This window comes from Falco peregrinus, chromosome 6, assembly GCF_023634155.1.
Source record: "Falco peregrinus isolate bFalPer1 chromosome 6, bFalPer1.pri, whole genome shotgun sequence".
Taxonomy (NCBI): domain Eukaryota; kingdom Metazoa; phylum Chordata; class Aves; order Falconiformes; family Falconidae; genus Falco; species Falco peregrinus.
This window is the reverse complement of record NC_073726.1, coordinates 70707431-70713430: the sequence shown is the minus strand read 5'-3', so window position 1 is coordinate 70713430 and position 6000 is coordinate 70707431. Positions and strand designations below refer to the sequence as shown.

The 6000-nt window shown below is 47.7% G+C and overlaps 1 protein-coding gene across 1 annotated transcript in view; it reads left to right on the top strand.

The window, feature by feature from the left end:
• The first annotated feature begins 515 nt into the window (after positions 1 to 515).
• The window catches only part of MICAL3 (microtubule associated monooxygenase, calponin and LIM domain containing 3), a 161673-nt gene continuing 156188 nt past the window's right edge, over positions 516 to 6000 (top strand). The window contains exon 1 of the mRNA XM_055807539.1: positions 516 to 776. The gene's annotated coding sequence lies outside the window, so the exon portion shown is untranslated. The remainder of the gene's footprint in view (positions 777 to 6000) is intronic.

Sequence of the window (6000 nt, the reverse complement as noted above, 5' to 3'; positions counted from 1 at the left end):
TGCGGCTGGAGTCCCCGCTCCCCGCCGCCCTCCCCTCGATCCCGTGTACCGCTTTAAGGGAACGGTGTGGGTGTGTGTGTGTGTGTGTGTGTGTGTGTGTGTGTGGGTGTGTGTGTGCGCGCGCGTGTGGCCTTGCCCGCACGCGCTCCTCCTCCCGCCCCGCCAACCGCTCCGCGCGCGGGGCGGGGCGGGCCGGGCCGAGGCAGCGGTAGCCGGGGCTGCCAAGGTGTGCGCGCGCCGCCGCCGCTTCACCCGCCCCCTCCCGCGGCGGGCAGGGTCGGGCCGCTCCGCGCCGCGCCGGCACCCGGACGGGGGGAGCGCGGCGCCCCCCAGGGCAGAGGCGCCGCCAGCCACCCAGCCCCGCCGCCGCCGCCCCCGGAGCAGCATGAGGCGAAGGCAAGTGCGTGGCGGGGTTCCTCCGCCACCGCCCCCCGGGAGGGAGGAGGGCGGGCTCCCGCGGTGCGGCAGGTGGGGCGGCCGCGTTCCCTGCGGAGGAGCCGCTTCGCCCGTCGGCATCGCGCGGGGAGCGGCCTGGCGCGGCGGCGCGGGGGTCTCTGCGAGGCGCCAGGCCGGGGAGCGGGCCCGCGGGGAGCGGCGGCGGGGTGCAGCCGCCAGACCCGATCCCCGGCGGCCCGCGGCGGGGCGGCTGGTCCCCGCCGGATCGCTGACCCGATTACGCGGCTCGGCGCCGGGGAGGAACGAGGCGGTGGCGGCCGGGAGGCCGGCCCGAGGACCCCCTAGCGCTCCCTCGCCGGAGGGGGGTGGCTCAACGAAAGGTACCGGGCACCTCATCCGCTGGTCCCGGCCCGGGCGGAGGAGGAGGAGCCGGCGGCGCTTGTGCGGGGTGGGCGCAGGCTGCCTGCGGGAGGGCGGCGGGGGCTCCCCGCGGTGCGGAGTCTGCCCCGGCTCCCCGCGGGCGGCAGCGCTCGGTCCCGCCGGCTCGGTCCCGCCGGGGCGCCCGGGGCGTGCTGCTTCTCCCTGCCGCCGGCTGTGCCGCTGACCGCCGCTCTGCGGGTCGCGTTACGCCGGTAAACTTTACAGCGCTGGCTGCCACAGTGTCATGAAGCACACCTAGCGCTTCCATAGCCAGGCGGCTGATGACAGCCCCACAAAGAGAAAGCATGTACTGGCTTCGTCCTGTGTGTGCTTTTGCTTGTGTCGCAGACCTAAGCCTTTAGGCTTTTTATTGTGATTCTAGATGTGCTCAGTACAAGGGATGTCCAGCTATCTAATACTTTTGTGTCCGTTGTGGTTTTTTTGTTATGTTACGGACGTGATTGCTGCAGGCTGTTGTCCTAAGATGTGTTAAGGGTGTTAGACTTAACAGAGGTAACTGCTTCCAAGCATAGGGCTCCTTCTCTTGCTCTAATGAAAACTTGCTTATGCGTTCATTGTAACAACTCCATTCCATATTCTGAAGAAGTCATCTCTTACCTCATGCAGTCATCCATTTAAGGTTAGTGCTGTGGCGCAATTGACAGTAACTTTTGTTGAGATGGAGGAATATGTTACAAGTCTGGCACTACAAAAGTTGCCGCTTCCTTTGTTGATTCTGTTGTACTACTTTGAAAGGTTAATGAAATGAAGAACCTGTGGAAAGTCTCTTGGAGTGTTAGACTTAAGACTTCAATTGGGGTTCTTGCTTATTCTGCACTTTAAATGAACTTGGTCTGTACTAGCATAGGGGGCTTAGGGGAAGCTGAGAAAAGAAATGGGCCCTTGCTGGGCAACATGGAGATACAGAAACTACCTCTTAGGGCTAATTCTGGTTACAAACTTTGAAATCTACAAGTTACCCGAGCTTGAAAAAACCCAGTAAACAAGATTTTCTGCCTATAACCAAAAACTGACTTGAAATAGACTTCTGTTCCCAACAGTTACGCTGATTACCTCTTCCTGCATTTCTTTTGGAGAATGTGTTTATTCTACTTATTTTTCACTGTCAACATTTTCAGCACTTGTGTTTGTGTTGGTCGTAATGCAGGCATGATTTTGGTAAAAGTAAGTCATTGCATGGGAATTAACTTCTTTAATCATGTGAATATTTCTACTGGTCAAAGAGTCTGTGAAAGCTTACTTGCACAAAACTAGATTTGGAGTTAGATTGAAGTTGGCAGTGTCCCTTTAAACCAGCCAGAATTCCACTACATGTTCATCTGTAGCAGAAAAAGTCACACTACAGTTAAGAAAAGTTAGATTTGTACTTAGCTTGCAGCTTGCTAAAGTACTCATGTCCAAGAACATGGATGGATATAACTAGCTATGCTAGACTTTGTATTCAATCAGATCTTAAAGGCCAGGTTGGATGCGGCTTTGAGCAACCTGGTCTAGTGGAAGGTGTCCCTGCTGATGGCAGAGGAGTTGAAACTGGATGATCTTTAAGGTCCCTTCCAAACCAAATCATTCTGTGATTCTGTGAATTATAGTTGGGAGGTACACCTTATAACTAATTGGTGAAGCTGGAAATTCTTTAGTTCTTAAATTAAAGCCCTCTTAGATGTTACTGGGCAACCATGAAGTTTTTTCTTTTAACAGTTATTCTTAAGTATTTGTGCAGAAAAAATAACTAATAGCTATGTAGGTTATGAATGACATGTATCTCAATTCCAATTTCCAATACATTTGAATTCAAACCTTGTTCCTGACTATCCTGTGTGTTAAGAAAGGATCTGTAAATACTACGTGACTCTGTAATTCCTGGCGTAAACCTAAACAAAACTGATTGAGGTCAGGATGACATTTTATTCTAAGCTTTTGTGCCTCTCTGGGTTTCAAATATCCTGCAAACGTGCCTCATATGAAAAATCTTACTTATTTTGCAGGTGCCAGTCTCTTTTGATAAAGCCTACAGCAGTGTTACTTTTCTATGAAAAAGCTTGAATTATTGTTGTACACATGGTAAAGCAGAGCTGATGACATGTTGCTTTTGGAGAAAGCTGAGGCAGGATTGGTCCTTAGTGGTATGTGTTCCTCTCATCGTGTGGGATTTCAAAATGACTTCTCTGTCACTTATGTAATCCATGAATGGATTAGGATTTTTTTCTCCTTTGCAAACACAAAGGCTGTCTTGCCAATGTAATCTTATGAATAGTATTCAGGGTGGCTCTAGGTAAAAAGAAAGAGAAAACTGTCTATGCTGCTGCTGCTGTCTTTGTTAGAGACAGAAAACTTCCACTCTGTTTTGACTATGTCACAGGGAATTGCCTGAGAGCAACAGCAGAACCTGGACATGGACTTTCTTTGGTGTTACAGGTGTTGTTCTGTTACTGTGGAGAAGCCTGAGGAAGCTGTGGTAAGAGGTTGGTCAAAACTTGTTTCTGCCATGCAGCTTCCAGCTCTGATGTTTTAGGAATCTGTTCTCTGCCAGCTGATCTACATCTTAATAGCCTGGGGTGGAAGAATCCTTTCACTTAGGGCTGAAGCTGGGGCTACACTGTTGATCCAGGGTATGATCTATGGTATGTAAGGTTCTCACACAGATTCAGTTATACAGGTAAAGCACACGTGTACTATTTGGGCTTGCCTTAACACTGTGGTCTGTTGTTAATAGATGGGTGTGAAATGCAGCTTTGGCAACGTACTGTACAACTGTTCTAATATGGCTGAGATATTCCTAGTGCGGGTGTGATCCGAGAGATTTTTCTTGGGTGAGTGCTTTTACTGTAGCAGATCCTAATGATGATCTCACCTTTCATTTAGAAAGGGGAGGAGGGGGAAATTCCTGCCCGTAAATCCAGGAAGTGGGTTTTTACATGAGCTCCATCGGGGAGCCTTGCTTGCATTTTCTTAGGTCTCCCAGCAGCCCCAGAGCCTACAGCTGATCTTAGCCTTGCAAACTAGCAGGATGTAACTGAGATGTCACCTACAGAAATGCTGTTCATAATTTGATAGGTGGTAATAAAGCAGCAATAATACTGATTTGGTGTTCATGCTGCTTTTTGGAAATGGTAAGATACAAGAGGCAGGCACTATTTTATTTACTAGGAGGGGAGCCCAAAACAGTAGAGACAGAGCAAGAGGTAAGCTAGCATAGGAACATCAAATCACCACCCTTTCCTTCCTTTTTTCTCTTCCTCCCTCCCCTAGCTGAATGCCATCTTCTGTGTGATTGCACAAGGGAGAGGGAGAAAGGGAAAAGTGCATCTAGGAGAACCCAAGAATGTACGCTCCGAGGAAAGAGATCTGCATGTAGGTGGTGCTTGTGCATGGTATGAAGACATTTGGATTCCAACCCTGTGTTTGGGACGCTCAGTCGCTGAATTATTTGTCTGTTCCTGCAGTTTCCTAATGTTGAGGTAGTTGGAATACGTAGTTGATAGGGCTCTAAGAGCATTTAGTTTCTTTGTGTAAACAGTAAACTGACATGGATCATAGCTCTTCTCATTCTCCTGCCTGTATTGTATCTTGATTTGAAGAGGCACTGTGATGCTCTTATGTATGGAATAGCTTGTGATAGAAATTCAGTGCCCAGATATGGGAAACAATTTAAGGAAAGGAAGGTTGCTCACCTGTGTGGGCATCCTCTCTTCTGACACTCCCTCCCCCCCTTTTTCTTTTAATGTTCAGTCAAGCAGAATTATTTGGCTTAAGTAGCAAGAGGAAATTGAAGGATGTTCTTCTTTCTTTTCTGAGGTATTGAAATTTACTCCATTCAAAAGTATTCAGTGAGACAAGAAAAGAAAATGCAAGTTCTTGCTCTTTGTAGACAGCAGTAAATTAACAATAGAATTATTTCGGATTCAGGAAAGAGGAACCTATTTTGTCCCACACTTTTGAAGGGGAGTTCATAACTTTTCTGCTAAAGGTGTGTGGTCAGTACCAGGTTAAATGTCTTGCTGAAGACAGTAACCTGATTGCTCCAGTAGGGATCAACTGTTCTGAAACTATTGTTTTTGCAATAGACAACATGAGAAACTGCATTTCTCTTTTGAGAAGGGGCAAGGAAGAAAGGTATGGAGATTGTGAGGAAAACGTTTTTGCTAGATTCCTGTCTCTCTCAGCCTGTCATCTCTGACTTCTCCCCAGATCTTTATCTGGGTTGAATGTTAACCTTTTTCATTCTTTCTCCACAACATCTTTGAGATACGATCTTTTGTGTCTAGCCACATGGTTAAAACTCGTCTAGGCTGCCCTTGCTTTGTCTGGATTTCTTTTTGATACTCAGCTGTTCAAAACAATGGCCGTTTTTACTGAAAGTGGAGGTTTTTGTTTGGGGTTTTTTTTTGTTTGCCTTTGCCTTTTAGCAAATCATTCCTGTATGGAGTTCTACAACTACAGACATAAGCTGGTTTTTTTAGCCCTTTTCAACTGTCATCTAGAGGGGCATACTGTGGAGAATGTAACGTGTAGTCCCACCTGTTAATGCTGCTAACTTTTAGGCATTTGCTAAACCCTTGTGGCCTTTCTTTACCTTGTTCTCATCATGAAGAGAGGAGTGGCAGATGGATGCTTTTCATCCATCATGAAGAAGAGTTCCATAAACATCGATGAAGCCGCCTCGTCTGCCTTCAGAGAAGTTCTTAATGCCTTCCCTTGCCATGAACTGACTGAACCAGAACTGCCCAGCAGTGGACTCAGTAGGTCATTGCTTATTTTTCTGATTGTTTTTGCCTTTTGGATGTGCTCCCTTCTTTTGTTGGATCCACTTGTCCATCAGTCATCCCTTGAGTTGGAGCCTCTCTGTGCAAGATATGTGTTTTCTTCTGTTCCTGTGTAGCATATTGTGTACTGGAGTTCTGGTTTAGACTGCTGAATCTCAAACGTTATTGTAGGATACAAAACAAAGGTAAAATCTTGCAGCTTTCTGTTTTCTGTGCTGACTGTTTCCAACATCAGTCCAGAAGTATTTGTCTTATGTTATGGGTCTTTTGCTGTGTTTGCCTGCATTAGGATTCCAATTGTACAGCTTAATTAAAATCTGGGAAATAATGCACTTATTGCATCAACTTCCTCTTTGGCCAGCAGGAAAATTGTTCTGATTTACTGCTTTCTGCCCCGCTG